Below are 15939 nucleotides of genomic sequence, written 5' to 3' on the forward strand. Positions count from 1 at the left end.
GCTGATCCTCATGGGAGGATTATTGCACCAGGACCCTTAGCACTTTTAAAATGCCATTCAATGCCACGGGCTAGATGTAAACTGCAGATGACCATGTTGTGGTAGTTACCATGGATACCCAAGTGATGTGTGAGCTAACACATAGGCCCAACAGATTCCAAGAAGGCCAGAATCACCAGCGGCACCACCATCGATTGTCAGGTCACCCGGATTCAGCAAATACCAGAGTCCAAAATGATGCAGGTTTATACTGTTAATTTTCAGTTTATCGTTACAGTTGGTGTTATTCCATGTCGGAAGGGACGCAGCTACAGCCAGTGGGGTAACTAGAGACAGGCAGGCAGCTATGTGCAACAAAGGTAGGCGTGTTGTTTTCATATGCAGATCTGAAATATTGTCTTATATGCAAGAGGAGGAGTGATGGGGGTTCAGGCAAAAGCCAGGCTATGGATTGCATTGCTAAATGCTCCATCAGAGTGCAATGGTCGCCTGTCCTTTTTTTAAGTGATGATGTGGGTTTAGCCTGTGCTGTATGTATGTATGGGTGGCTGACTGCCACCCACCCAGAGAGTGTATGGGAGGCTGGTTGGCTGCCAGCCTTCCTTCCATTCCTATGAGTAATGTGAGTGCTCATGAAGGGGACATGGTTGGGTCCACCCCTTTCCCGGTTATCCCCTCTAGGCCTTTTGGCTTAGATCAAGTGTAAAAAAAGAAAGGATCTTGCGACAGATCGCATCCTGAGGCACGTTTTTTTTTGTGTGAATACTTGCACTTGGGTGACTTGTGAGCACATACTGATACATACGTTCCCTATCTGGGGACCATAAATTAAATGGATTTTTGAGAAAGGGAGCTGATTTGGAAGCTTGCTTCTGTCGCCCTATGCATTGACCCGATGTGGCAGTATATTCGGGTAGTGAACAGTGCACCACCCCATTCCAGTGTTAAACAAGAAAGATTCTCATTTAATCCTCCGTGGGTGAGAATTTGAGTTTGAGAATTGGAGACCAAAATGATGAGTTGCACTGACTGGTTTATGAACGTCTATTCATTTAGCGTTTTAATGACCATGTTTGCACACTGATTGGTGTAAAAAAATAAAATAAAACTAAATAATAATAATCTAGCACACCTGTGCAGGTTTGACATGACATGACAGGTAGCTGTCTTGTGGGTGGTGCTGAATCCTGTTAAATGACGTGAGGGTCTCATGCCTATACACAAGGGTGTGTCATTGCTGTTGCTTGACCATGCATTGGTATCTGTGGTCAGTGAATGATAAAAACAAAATTTACCATCCATTGATGGATGGGAAATCCGCCATGAGGCATTTGTTTTTAGAAACTGCTGCTCACAACCAATGTTGCAATGGAGTGTCTCCATCTGCTGGTGGTATTGGAAAGGCATTAGTGCTATGACAGGGTCTGAAGAAGAAGAAGAAGAAGAAGAAGACGGAAAAAAATATATATAAAAAGAAAAAGAGAGAGAGAGAGAGAGAGACTGACTTAGTGAGCGAGTGAGTGAGAGAGTGAGAGTGAGTGAGAGTGAATGAGTGAGTGAGTGATTGAGTGAGTGAGTGAGTGAGTGAGAACAAATGAGTTAAAGCAAGTGAGTGAGAGAGATCGAATGAATGAAAGTCTGAATGACAGAAAGAAAAAAGGATGAAGAAAGAAGCATGAAGAAAAAAAAATGTATATGGAGTTGCTGACATGAGTGCAATCTACAAAGCCGTTGAGGCTGATCCTCATGGGAGGATTATTGCACCAGGACCCTTAGCACTTTTAAAATGCCATTCAATGCCACGGGCTAGATGTAAACTGCAGATGACCATGTTGTGGTAGTTACCATGGATACCCAAGTGATGTGTGAGCTAACACATAGGCCCAACAGATTCCAAGAAGGCCAGAATCACCAGCGGCACCACCATCGATTGTCAGGTCACCCGGATTCAGCAAATACCAGAGTCCAAAATGATGCAGGTTTATACTGTTAATTTTCAGTTTATCGTTACAGTTGGTGTTATTCCATGTCGGAAGGGACGCAGCTACAGCCAGTGGGGTAACTAGAGACAGGCAGGCAGCTATGTGCAACAAAGGTAGGCGTGTTGTTTTCATATGCAGATCTGAAATATTGTCTTATATGCAAGAGGAGGAGTGATGGGGGTTCAGGCAAAAGCCAGGCTATGGATTGCATTGCTAAATGCTCCATCAGAGTGCAATGGTCGCCTGTCCTTTTTTTAAGTGATGATGTGGGTTTAGCCTGTGCTGTATGTATGTATGGGTGGCTGACTGCCACCCACCCAGAGAGTGTATGGGAGGCTGGTTGGCTGCCAGCCTTCCTTCCATTCCTATGAGTAATGTGAGTGCTCATGAAGGGGACATGGTTGGGTCCACCCCTTTCCCGGTTATCCCCTCTAGGCCTTTTGGCTTAGATCAAGTGTAAAAAAAGAAAGGATCTTGCGACAGATCGCATCCTGAGGCACGTTTTTTTTTGTGTGAATACTTGCACTTGGGTGACTTGTGAGCACATACTGATACATACGTTCCCTATCTGGGGACCATAAATTAAATGGATTTTTGAGAAAGGGAGCTGATTTGGAAGCTTGCTTCTGTCGCCCTATGCATTGACCCGATGTGGCAGTATATTCGGGTAGTGAACAGTGCACCACCCCATTCCAGTGTTAAACAAGAAAGATTCTCATTTAATCCTCCGTGGGTGAGAATTTGAGTTTGAGAATTGGAGACCAAAATGATGAGTTGCACTGACTGGTTTATGAACGTCTATTCATTTAGCGTTTTAATGACCATGTTTGCACACTGATTGGTGTAAAAAAATAAAATAAAACTAAATAATAATAATCTAGCACACCTGTGCAGGTTTGACATGACATGACAGGTAGCTGTCTTGTGGGTGGTGCTGAATCCTGTTAAATGACGTGAGGGTCTCATGCCTATACACAAGGGTGTGTCATTGCTGTTGCTTGACCATGCATTGGTATCTGTGGTCAGTGAATGATAAAAACAAAATTTACCATCCATTGATGGATGGGAAATCCGCCATGAGGCATTTGTTTTTAGAAACTGCTGCTCACAACCAATGTTGCAATGGAGTGTCTCCATCTGCTGGTGGTATTGGAAAGGCATTAGTGCTATGACAGGGTCTGAAGAAGAAGAAGAAGAAGAAGAAGAAGAAGAAGACGGAAAAAAATATATATAAAAAGAAAAAGAGAGAGAGAGAGAGAGAGACTGACTTAGTGAGCGAGTGAGTGAGAGAGTGAGAGTGAGTGAGAGTGAATGAGTGAGTGAGTGATTGAGTGAGTGAGTGAGTGAGTGAGAACAAATGAGTTAAAGCAAGTGAGTGAGAGAGATCGAATGAATGAAAGTCTGAATGACAGAAAGAAAAAAGGATGAAGAAAGAAGCATGAAGAAAAAAAAATGTATATGGAGTTGCTGACATGAGTGCAATCTACAAAGCCGTTGAGGCTGATCCTCATGGGAGGATTATTGCACCAGGACCCTTAGCACTTTTAAAATGCCATTCAATGCCACGGGCTAGATGTAAACTGCAGATGACCATGTTGTGGTAGTTACCATGGATACCCAAGTGATGTGTGAGCTAACACATAGGCCCAACAGATTCCAAGAAGGCCAGAATCACCAGCGGCACCACCATCGATTGTCAGGTCACCCGGATTCAGCAAATACCAGAGTCCAAAATGATGCAGGTTTATACTGTTAATTTTCAGTTTATCGTTACAGTTGGTGTTATTCCATGTCGGAAGGGACGCAGCTACAGCCAGTGGGGTAACTAGAGACAGGCAGGCAGCTATGTGCAACAAAGGTAGGCGTGTTGTTTTCATATGCAGATCTGAAATATTGTCTTATATGCAAGAGGAGGAGTGATGGGGGTTCAGGCAAAAGCCAGGCTATGGATTGCATTGCTAAATGCTCCATCAGAGTGCAATGGTCGCCTGTCCTTTTTTTAAGTGATGATGTGGGTTTAGCCTTGCTGTATGTATGTATGGGTGGCTGACTGCCACCCACCCAGAGAGTGTATGGGAGGCTGGTTGGCTGCCAGCCTTCCTTCCATTCCTATGAGTAATGTGAGTGCTCATGAAGGGGACATGGTTGGGTCCACCCCTTTCCCGGTTATCCCCTCTAGGCCTTTTGGCTTAGATCAAGTGTAAAAAAAGAAAGGATCTTGCGACAGATCGCATCCTGAGGCACGTTTTTTTTTGTGTGAATACTTGCACTTGGGTGACTTGTGAGCACATACTGATACATACGTTCCCTATCTGGGGACCATAAATTAAATGGATTTTTGAGAAAGGGAGCTGATTTGGAAGCTTGCTTCTGTCGCCCTATGCATTGACCCGATGTGGCAGTATATTCGGGTAGTGAACAGTGCACCACCCCATTCCAGTGTTAAACAAGAAAGATTCTCATTTAATCCTCCGTGGGTGAGAATTTGAGTTTGAGAATTGGAGACCAAAATGATGAGTTGCACTGACTGGTTTATGAACGTCTATTCATTTAGCGTTTTAATGACCATGTTTGCACACTGATTGGTGTAAAAAAATAAAATAAAACTAAATAATAATAATCTAGCACACCTGTGCAGGTTTGACATGACATGACAGGTAGCTGTCTTGTGGGTGGTGCTGAATCCTGTTAAATGACGTGAGGGTCTCATGCCTATACACAAGGGTGTGTCATTGCTGTTGCTTGACCATGCATTGGTATCTGTGGTCAGTGAATGATAAAAACAAAATTTACCATCCATTGATGGATGGGAAATCCGCCATGAGGCATTTGTTTTTAGAAACTGCTGCTCACAACCAATGTTGCAATGGAGTGTCTCCATCTGCTGGTGGTATTGGAAAGGCATTAGTGCTATGACAGGGTCTGAAGAAGAAGAAGAAGAAGAAGAAGAAGACGGAAAAAAATATATATAAAAAGAAAAAGAGAGAGAGAGAGAGAGAGACTGACTTAGTGAGCGAGTGAGTGAGAGAGTGAGAGTGAGTGAGAGTGAATGAGTGAGTGAGTGATTGAGTGAGTGAGTGAGTGAGTGAGAACAAATGAGTTAAAGCAAGTGAGTGAGAGAGATCGAATGAATGAAAGTCTGAATGACAGAAAGAAAAAAGGATGAAGAAAGAAGCATGAAGAAAAAAAAATGTATATGGAGTTGCTGACATGAGTGCAATCTACAAAGCCGTTGAGGCTGATCCTCATGGGAGGATTATTGCACCAGGACCCTTAGCACTTTTAAAATGCCATTCAATGCCACGGGCTAGATGTAAACTGCAGATGACCATGTTGTGGTAGTTACCATGGATACCCAAGTGATGTGTGAGCTAACACATAGGCCCAACAGATTCCAAGAAGGCCAGAATCACCAGCGGCACCACCATCGATTGTCAGGTCACCCGGATTCAGCAAATACCAGAGTCCAAAATGATGCAGGTTTATACTGTTAATTTTCAGTTTATCGTTACAGTTGGTGTTATTCCATGTCGGAAGGGACGCAGCTACAGCCAGTGGGGTAACTAGAGACAGGCAGGCAGCTATGTGCAACAAAGGTAGGCGTGTTGTTTTCATATGCAGATCTGAAATATTGTCTTATATGCAAGAGGAGGAGTGATGGGGGTTCAGGCAAAAGCCAGGCTATGGATTGCATTGCTAAATGCTCCATCAGAGTGCAATGGTCGCCTGTCCTTTTTTTAAGTGATGATGTGGGTTTAGCCTGTGCTGTATGTATGTATGGGTGGCTGACTGCCACCCACCCAGAGAGTGTATGGGAGGCTGGTTGGCTGCCAGCCTTCCTTCCATTCCTATGAGTAATGTGAGTGCTCATGAAGGGGACATGGTTGGGTCCACCCCTTTCCCGGTTATCCCCTCTAGGCCTTTTGGCTTAGATCAAGTGTAAAAAAAGAAAGGATCTTGCGACAGATCGCATCCTGAGGCACGTTTTTTTTTGTGTGAATACTTGCACTTGGGTGACTTGTGAGCACATACTGATACATACGTTCCCTATCTGGGGACCATAAATTAAATGGATTTTTGAGAAAGGGAGCTGATTTGGAAGCTTGCTTCTGTCGCCCTATGCATTGACCCGATGTGGCAGTATATTCGGGTAGTGAACAGTGCACCACCCCATTCCAGTGTTAAACAAGAAAGATTCTCATTTAATCCTCCGTGGGTGAGAATTTGAGTTTGAGAATTGGAGACCAAAATGATGAGTTGCACTGACTGGTTTATGAACGTCTATTCATTTAGCGTTTTAATGACCATGTTTGCACACTGATTGGTGTAAAAAAATAAAATAAAACTAAATAATAATAATCTAGCACACCTGTGCAGGTTTGACATGACATGACAGGTAGCTGTCTTGTGGGTGGTGCTGAATCCTGTTAAATGACGTGAGGGTCTCATGCCTATACACAAGGGTGTGTCATTGCTGTTGCTTGACCATGCATTGGTATCTGTGGTCAGTGAATGATAAAAACAAAATTTACCATCCATTGATGGATGGGAAATCCGCCATGAGGCATTTGTTTTTAGAAACTGCTGCTCACAACCAATGTTGCAATGGAGTGTCTCCATCTGCTGGTGGTATTGGAAAGGCATTAGTGCTATGACAGGGTCTGAAGAAGAAGAAGAAGAAGAAGAAGAAGAAGACGGAAAAAATATATATAAAAAGAAAAAGAGAGAGAGAGAGAGAGAGACTGACTTAGTGAGCGAGTGAGTGAGAGAGTGAGAGTGAGTGAGAGTGAATGAGTGAGTGAGTGAGTGAGTGAGAACAAATGAGTTAAAGCAAGTGAGTGAGAGAGATCGAATGAATGAAAGTCTGAATGACAGAAAGAAAAAAGGATGAAGAAAGAAGCATGAAGAAAAAAAAATGTATATGGAGTTGCTGACATGAGTGCAATCTACAAAGCCGTTGAGGCTGATCCTCATGGGAGGATTATTGCACCAGGACCCTTAGCACTTTTAAAATGCCATTCAATGCCACGGGCTAGATGTAAACTGCAGATGACCATGTTGTGGTAGTTACCATGGATACCCAAGTGATGTGTGAGCTAACACATAGGCCCAACAGATTCCAAGAAGGCCAGAATCACCAGCGGCACCACCATCGATTGTCAGGTCACCCGGATTCAGCAAATACCAGAGTCCAAAATGATGCAGGTTTATACTGTTAATTTTCAGTTTATCGTTACAGTTGGTGTTATTCCATGTCGGAAGGGACGCAGCTACAGCCAGTGGGGTAACTAGAGACAGGCAGGCAGCTATGTGCAACAAAGGTAGGCGTGTTGTTTTCATATGCAGATCTGAAATATTGTCTTATATGCAAGAGGAGGAGTGATGGGGGTTCAGGCAAAAGCCAGGCTATGGATTGCATTGCTAAATGCTCCATCAGAGTGCAATGGTCGCCTGTCCTTTTTTTAAGTGATGATGTGGGTTTAGCCTGTGCTGTATGTATGTATGGGTGGCTGACTGCCACCCACCCAGAGAGTGTATGGGAGGCTGGTTGGCTGCCAGCCTTCCTTCCATTCCTATGAGTAATGTGAGTGCTCATGAAGGGGACATGGTTGGGTCCACCCCTTTCCCGGTTATCCCCTCTAGGCCTTTTGGCTTAGATCAAGTGTAAAAAAAGAAAGGATCTTGCGACAGATCGCATCCTGAGGCACGTTTTTTTTTGTGTGAATACTTGCACTTGGGTGACTTGTGAGCACATACTGATACATACGTTCCCTATCTGGGGACCATAAATTAAATGGATTTTTGAGAAAGGGAGCTGATTTGGAAGCTTGCTTCTGTCGCCCTATGCATTGACCCGATGTGGCAGTATATTCGGGTAGTGAACAGTGCACCACCCCATTCCAGTGTTAAACAAGAAAGATTCTCATTTAATCCTCCGTGGGTGAGAATTTGAGTTTGAGAATTGGAGACCAAAATGATGAGTTGCACTGACTGGTTTATGAACGTCTATTCATTTAGCGTTTTAATGACCATGTTTGCACACTGATTGGTGTAAAAAAATAAAATAAAACTAAATAATAATAATCTAGCACACCTGTGCAGGTTTGACATGACATGACAGGTAGCTGTCTTGTGGGTGGTGCTGAATCCTGTTAAATGACGTGAGGGTCTCATGCCTATACACAAGGGTGTGTCATTGCTGTTGCTTGACCATGCATTGGTATCTGTGGTCAGTGAATGATAAAAACAAAATTTACCATCCATTGATGGATGGGAAATCCGCCATGAGGCATTTGTTTTTAGAAACTGCTGCTCACAACCAATGTTGCAATGGAGTTTCTCCATCTGCTGGTGGTATTGGAAAGGCATTAGTGCTATGACAGGGTCTGAAGAAGAAGAAGAAGAAGAAGAAGACGGAAAAAAATATATATAAAAAGAAAAAGAGAGAGAGAGAGAGAGAGACTGACTTAGTGAGCGAGTGAGTGAGAGAGTGAGAGTGAGTGAGAGTGAATGAGTGAGTGAGTGAGTGAGAACAAATGAGTTAAAGCAAGTGAGTGAGAGAGATCGAATGAATGAAAGTCTGAATGACAGAAAGAAAAAAGGATGAAGAAAGAAGCATGAAGAAAAAAAAATGTATATGGAGTTGCTGACATGAGTGCAATCTACAAAGCCGTTGAGGCTGATCCTCATGGGAGGATTATTGCACCAGGACCCTTAGCACTTTTAAAATGCCATTCAATGCCACGGGCTAGATGTAAACTGCAGATGACCATGTTGTGGTAGTTACCATGGATACCCAAGTGATGTGTGAGCTAACACATAGGCCCAACAGATTCCAAGAAGGCCAGAATCACCAGCGGCACCACCATCGATTGTCAGGTCACCCGGATTCAGCAAATACCAGAGTCCAAAATGATGCAGGTTTATACTGTTAATTTTCAGTTTATCGTTACAGTTGGTGTTATTCCATGTCGGAAGGGACGCAGCTACAGCCAGTGGGGTAACTAGAGACAGGCAGGCAGCTATGTGCAACAAAGGTAGGCGTGTTGTTTTCATATGCAGATCTGAAATATTGTCTTATATGCAAGAGGAGGAGTGATGGGGGTTCAGGCAAAAGCCAGGCTATGGATTGCATTGCTAAATGCTCCATCAGAGTGCAATGGTCGCCTGTCCTTTTTTTAAGTGATGATGTGGGTTTAGCCTGTGCTGTATGTATGTATGGGTGGCTGACTGCCACCCACCCAGAGAGTGTATGGGAGGCTGGTTGGCTGCCAGCCTTCCTTCCATTCCTATGAGTAATGTGAGTGCTCATGAAGGGGACATGGTTGGGTCCACCCCTTTCCCGGTTATCCCCTCTAGGCCTTTTGGCTTAGATCAAGTGTAAAAAAAGAAAGGATCTTGCGACAGATCGCATCCTGAGGCACGTTTTTTTTTGTGTGAATACTTGCACTTGGGTGACTTGTGAGCACATACTGATACATACGTTCCCTATCTGGGGACCATAAATTAAATGGATTTTTGAGAAAGGGAGCTGATTTGGAAGCTTGCTTCTGTCGCCCTATGCATTGACCCGATGTGGCAGTATATTCGGGTAGTGAACAGTGCACCACCCCATTCCAGTGTTAAACAAGAAAGATTCTCATTTAATCCTCCGTGGGTGAGAATTTGAGTTTGAGAATTGGAGACCAAAATGATGAGTTGCACTGACTGGTTTATGAACGTCTATTCATTTAGCGTTTTAATGACCATGTTTGCACACTGATTGGTGTAAAAAAATAAAATAAAACTAAATAATAATAATCTAGCACACCTGTGCAGGTTTGACATGACATGACAGGTAGCTGTCTTGTGGGTGGTGCTGAATCCTGTTAAATGACGTGAGGGTCTCATGCCTATACACAAGGGTGTGTCATTGCTGTTGCTTGACCATGCATTGGTATCTGTGGTCAGTGAATGATAAAAACAAAATTTACCATCCATTGATGGATGGGAAATCCGCCATGAGGCATTTGTTTTTAGAAACTGCTGCTCACAACCAATGTTGCAATGGAGTGTCTCCATCTGCTGGTGGTATTGGAAAGGCATTAGTGCTATGACAGGGTCTGAAGAAGAAGAAGAAGAAGAAGAAGAAGACGGAAAAAAATATATATAAAAAGAAAAAGAGAGAGAGAGAGAGAGAGACTGACTTAGTGAGCGAGTGAGTGAGAGAGTGAGAGTGAGTGAGAGTGAATGAGTGAGTGAGTGATTGAGTGAGTGAGTGAGTGAGTGAGAACAAATGAGTTAAAGCAAGTGAGTGAGAGAGATCGAATGAATGAAAGTCTGAATGACAGAAAGAAAAAAGGATGAAGAAAGAAGCATGAAGAAAAAAAAATGTATATGGAGTTGCTGACATGAGTGCAATCTACAAAGCCGTTGAGGCTGATCCTCATGGGAGGATTATTGCACCAGGACCCTTAGCACTTTTAAAATGCCATTCAATGCCACGGGCTAGATGTAAACTGCAGATGACCATGTTGTGGTAGTTACCATGGATACCCAAGTGATGTGTGAGCTAACACATAGGCCCAACAGATTCCAAGAAGGCCAGAATCACCAGCGGCACCACCATCGATTGTCAGGTCACCCGGATTCAGCAAATACCAGAGTCCAAAATGATGCAGGTTTATACTGTTAATTTTCAGTTTATCGTTACAGTTGGTGTTATTCCATGTCGGAAGGGACGCAGCTACAGCCAGTGGGGTAACTAGAGACAGGCAGGCAGCTATGTGCAACAAAGGTAGGCGTGTTGTTTTCATATGCAGATCTGAAATATTGTCTTATATGCAAGAGGAGGAGTGATGGGGGTTCAGGCAAAAGCCAGGCTATGGATTGCATTGCTAAATGCTCCATCAGAGTGCAATGGTCGCCTGTCCTTTTTTTAAGTGATGATGTGGGTTTAGCCTGTGCTGTATGTATGTATGGGTGGCTGACTGCCACCCACCCAGAGAGTGTATGGGAGGCTGGTTGGCTGCCAGCCTTCCTTCCATTCCTATGAGTAATGTGAGTGCTCATGAAGGGGACATGGTTGGGTCCACCCCTTTCCCGGTTATCCCCTCTAGGCCTTTTGGCTTAGATCAAGTGTAAAAAAAGAAAGGATCTTGCGACAGATCGCATCCTGAGGCACGTTTTTTTTTTGTGTGAATACTTGCACTTGGGTGACTTGTGAGCACATACTGATACATACGTTCCCTATCTGGGGACCATAAATTAAATGGATTTTTGAGAAAGGGAGCTGATTTGGAAGCTTGCTTCTGTCGCCCTATGCATTGACCCGATGTGGCAGTATATTCGGGTAGTGAACAGTGCACCATCCCATTCCAGTGTTAAACAAGAAAGATTCTCATTTAATCCTCCGTGGGTGAGAATTTGAGTTTGAGAATTGGAGACCAAAATGATGAGTTGCACTGACTGGTTTATGAACGTCTATTCATTTAGCGTTTTAATGACCATGTTTGCACACTGATTGGTGTAAAAAAATAAAATAAAACTAAATAATAATAATCTAGCACACCTGTGCAGGTTTGACATGACATGACAGGTAGCTGTCTTGTGGGTGGTGCTGAATCCTGTTAAATGACGTGAGGGTCTCATGCCTATACACAAGGGTGTGTCATTGCTGTTGCTTGACCATGCATTGGTATCTGTGGTCAGTGAATGATAAAAACAAAATTTACCATCCATTGATGGATGGGAAATCCGCCATGAGGCATTTGTTTTTAGAAACTGCTGCTCACAACCAATGTTGCAATGGAGTGTCTCCATCTGCTGGTGGTATTGGAAAGGCATTAGTGCTATGACAGGGTCTGAAGAAGAAGAAGAAGAAGAAGAAGACGGAAAAAAATATATATAAAAAGAAAAAGAGAGAGAGAGAGAGAGAGACTGACTTAGTGAGCGAGTGAGTGAGAGAGTGAGAGTGAGTGAGAGTGAATGAGTGAGTGAGTGATTGAGTGAGTGAGTGAGTGAGTGAGAACAAATGAGTTAAAGCAAGTGAGTGAGAGAGATCGAATGAATGAAAGTCTGAATGACAGAAAGAAAAAAGGATGAAGAAAGAAGCATGAAGAAAAAAAAATGTATATGGAGTTGCTGACATGAGTGCAATCTACAAAGCCGTTGAGGCTGATCCTCATGGGAGGATTATTGCACCAGGACCCTTAGCACTTTTAAAATGCCATTCAATGCCACGGGCTAGATGTAAACTGCAGATGACCATGTTGTGGTAGTTACCATGGATACCCAAGTGATGTGTGAGCTAACACATAGGCCCAACAGATTCCAAGAAGGCCAGAATCACCAGCGGCACCACCATCGATTGTCAGGTCACCCGGATTCAGCAAATACCAGAGTCCAAAATGATGCAGGTTTATACTGTTAATTTTCAGTTTATCGTTACAGTTGGTGTTATTCCATGTCGGAAGGGACGCAGCTACAGCCAGTGGGGTAACTAGAGACAGGCAGGCAGCTATGTGCAACAAAGGTAGGCGTGTTGTTTTCATATGCAGATCTGAAATATTGTCTTATATGCAAGAGGAGGAGTGATGGGGGTGCAGGCAAAAGCCAGGCTATGGATTGCATTGCTAAATGCTCCATCAGAGTGCAATGGTCGCCTGTCCTTTTTTTAAGTGATGATGTGGGTTTAGCCTGTGCTGTATGTATGTATGGGTGGCTGACTGCCACCCACCCAGAGAGTGTATGGGAGGCTGGTTGGCTGCCAGCCTTCCTTCCATTCCTATGAGTAATGTGAGTGCTCATGAAGGGGACATGGTTGGGTCCACCCCTTTCCCGGTTATCCCCTCTAGGCCTTTTGGCTTAGATCAAGTGTAAAAAAAGAAAGGATCTTGCGACAGATCGCATCCTGAGGCACGTTTTTTTTTGTGTGAATACTTGCACTTGGGTGACTTGTGAGCACATACTGATACATACGTTCCCTATCTGGGGACCATAAATTAAATGGATTTTTGAGAAAGGGAGCTGATTTGGAAGCTTGCTTCTGTCGCCCTATGCATTGACCCGATGTGGCAGTATATTCGGGTAGTGAACAGTGCACCACCCCATTCCAGTGTTAAACAAGAAAGATTCTCATTTAATCCTCCGTGGGTGAGAATTTGAGTTTGAGAATTGGAGACCAAAATGATGAGTTGCACTGACTGGTTTATGAACGTCTATTCATTTAGCGTTTTAATGACCATGTTTGCACACTGATTGGTGTAAAAAAATAAAATAAAACTAAATAATAATAATCTAGCACACCTGTGCAGGTTTGACATGACATGACAGGTAGCTGTCTTGTGGGTGGTGCTGAATCCTGTTAAATGACGTGAGGGTCTCATGCCTATACACAAGGGTGTGTCATTGCTGTTGCTTGACCATGCATTGGTATCTGTGGTCAGTGAATGATAAAAACAAAATTTACCATCCATTGATGGATGGGAAATCCGCCATGAGGCATTTGTTTTTAGAAACTGCTGCTCACAACCAATGTTGCAATGGAGTGTCTCCATCTGCTGGTGGTATTGGAAAGGCATTAGTGCTATGACAGGGTCTGAAGAAGAAGAAGAAGAAGAAGAAGACGGAAAAAAATATATATAAAAAGAAAAAGAGAGAGAGAGAGAGAGAGACTGACTTAGTGAGCGAGTGAGTGAGAGAGTGAGAGTGAGTGAGAGTGAATGAGTGAGTGAGTGATTGAGTGAGTGAGTGAGTGAGTGAGAACAAATGAGTTAAAGCAAGTGAGTGAGAGAGATCGAATGAATGAAAGTCTGAATGACAGAAAGAAAAAAGGATGAAGAAAGAAGCATGAAGAAAAAAAAATGTATATGGAGTTGCTGACATGAGTGCAATCTACAAAGCCGTTGAGGCTGATCCTCATGGGAGGATTATTGCACCAGGACCCTTAGCACTTTTAAAATGCCATTCAATGCCACGGGCTAGATGTAAACTGCAGATGACCATGTTGTGGTAGTTACCATGGATACCCAAGTGATGTGTGAGCTAACACATAGGCCCAACAGATTCCAAGAAGGCCAGAATCACCAGCGGCACCACCATCGATTGTCAGGTCACCCGGATTCAGCAAATACCAGAGTCCAAAATGATGCAGGTTTATACTGTTAATTTTCAGTTTATCGTTACAGTTGGTGTTATTCCATGTCGGAAGGGACGCAGCTACAGCCAGTGGGGTAACTAGAGACAGGCAGGCAGCTATGTGCAACAAAGGTAGGCGTGTTGTTTTCATATGCAGATCTGAAATATTGTCTTATATGCAAGAGGAGGAGTGATGGGGGTTCAGGCAAAAGCCAGGCTATGGATTGCATTGCTAAATGCTCCATCAGAGTGCAATGGTCGCCTGTCCTTTTTTTAAGTGATGATGTGGGTTTAGCCTGTGCTGTATGTATGTATGGGTGGCTGACTGCCACCCACCCAGAGAGTGTATGGGAGGCTGGTTGGCTGCCAGCCTTCCTTCCATTCCTATGAGTAATGTGAGTGCTCATGAAGGGGACATGGTTGGGTCCACCCCTTTCCCGGTTATCCCCTCTAGGCCTTTTGGCTTAGATCAAGTGTAAAAAAAGAAAGGATCTTGCGACAGATCGCATCCTGAGGCACGTTTTTTTTTGTGTGAATACTTGCACTTGGGTGACTTGTGAGCACATACTGATACATACGTTCCCTATCTGGGGACCATAAATTAAATGGATTTTTGAGAAAGGGAGCTGATTTGGAAGCTTGCTTCTGTCGCCCTATGCATTGACCCGATGTGGCAGTATATTCGGGTAGTGAACAGTGCACCACCCCATTCCAGTGTTAAACAAGAAAGATTCTCATTTAATCCTCCGTGGGTGAGAATTTGAGTTTGAGAATTGGAGACCAAAATGATGAGTTGCACTGACTGGTTTATGAACGTCTATTCATTTAGCGTTTTAATGACCATGTTTGCACACTGATTGGTGTAAAAAAATAAAATAAAACTAAATAATAATAATCTAGCACACCTGTGCAGGTTTGACATGACATGACAGGTAGCTGTCTTGTGGGTGGTGCTGAATCCTGTTAAATGACGTGAGGGTCTCATGCCTATACACAAGGGTGTGTCATTGCTGTTGCTTGACCATGCATTGGTATCTGTGGTCAGTGAATGATAAAAACAAAATTTACCATCCATTGATGGATGGGAAATCCGCCATGAGGCATTTGTTTTTAGAAACTGCTGCTCACAACCAATGTTGCAATGGAGTGTCTCCATCTGCTGGTGGTATTGGAAAGGCATTAGTGCTATGACAGGGTCTGAAGAAGAAGAAGAAGAAGAAGAAGAAGAAGACGGAAAAAAATATATATAAAAAGAAAAAGAGAGAGAGAGAGAGAGAGACTGACTTAGTGAGTGAGTGAGAGTGAATGAGTGAGTGAGTGATTGAGTGAGTGAGTGAGTGAGTGAGAACAAATGAGTTAAAGCAAGTGAGTGAGAGAGATCGAATGAATGAAAGTCTGAATGACAGAAAGAAAAAAGGATGAAGAAAGAAGCATGAAGAAAAAAAAATGTATATGGAGTTGCTGACATGAGTGCAATCTACAAAGCCGTTGAGGCTGATCCTCATGGGAGGATTATTGCACCAGGACCCTTAGCACTTTTAAAATGCCATTCAATGCCACGGGCTAGATGTAAACTGCAGATGACCATGTTGTGGTAGTTACCATGGATACCCAAGTGATGTGTGAGCTAACACATAGGCCCAACAGATTCCAAGAAGGCCAGAATCACCAGCGGCACCACCATCGATTGTCAGGTCACCCGGATTCAGCAAATACCAGAGTCCAAAATGATGCAGGTTTATACTGTTAATTTTCAGTTTATCGTTACAGTTGGTGTTATTCCATGTCGGAAGGGACGCAGCTACAGCCAGTGGGGTAACTAGAGACAGGCAGGCAGCTA

At 43.5% G+C, this 15939-nt stretch overlaps 9 pseudogenes; all 9 read left to right on the forward strand.

Moving 5' to 3' along the window:
• Positions 1-670: 670 nt before the first annotated feature.
• Positions 671-934, forward strand: LOC130329327 (U2 spliceosomal RNA; annotated as a pseudogene).
• A 1472-nt stretch (positions 935-2406) lies between these two features.
• On the forward strand, positions 2407-2670 carry LOC130329329 (U2 spliceosomal RNA; annotated as a pseudogene).
• Positions 2671-4150: 1480 nt separating this feature from the next.
• LOC130329330 (U2 spliceosomal RNA) lies at positions 4151-4414 on the forward strand (annotated as a pseudogene).
• Positions 4415-5889: 1475 nt separating this feature from the next.
• Positions 5890-6153, forward strand: LOC130329331 (U2 spliceosomal RNA; annotated as a pseudogene).
• A 1461-nt stretch (positions 6154-7614) lies between these two features.
• LOC130329332 (U2 spliceosomal RNA) lies at positions 7615-7878 on the forward strand (annotated as a pseudogene).
• Positions 7879-9330: 1452 nt separating this feature from the next.
• Positions 9331-9594, forward strand: LOC130329333 (U2 spliceosomal RNA; annotated as a pseudogene).
• Positions 9595-11069: 1475 nt separating this feature from the next.
• Positions 11070-11334, forward strand: LOC130329336 (U2 spliceosomal RNA; annotated as a pseudogene).
• Positions 11335-12806: 1472 nt separating this feature from the next.
• On the forward strand, positions 12807-13070 carry LOC130329334 (U2 spliceosomal RNA; annotated as a pseudogene).
• Positions 13071-14542: 1472 nt separating this feature from the next.
• On the forward strand, positions 14543-14806 carry LOC130329335 (U2 spliceosomal RNA; annotated as a pseudogene).
• The last annotated feature ends 1133 nt before the right edge of the window (positions 14807-15939 follow it).

Source organism: Hyla sarda, unplaced genomic scaffold (genome assembly GCF_029499605.1).
Source record: "Hyla sarda isolate aHylSar1 unplaced genomic scaffold, aHylSar1.hap1 scaffold_316, whole genome shotgun sequence".
NCBI lineage: Eukaryota > Metazoa > Chordata > Amphibia > Anura > Hylidae > Hyla > Hyla sarda.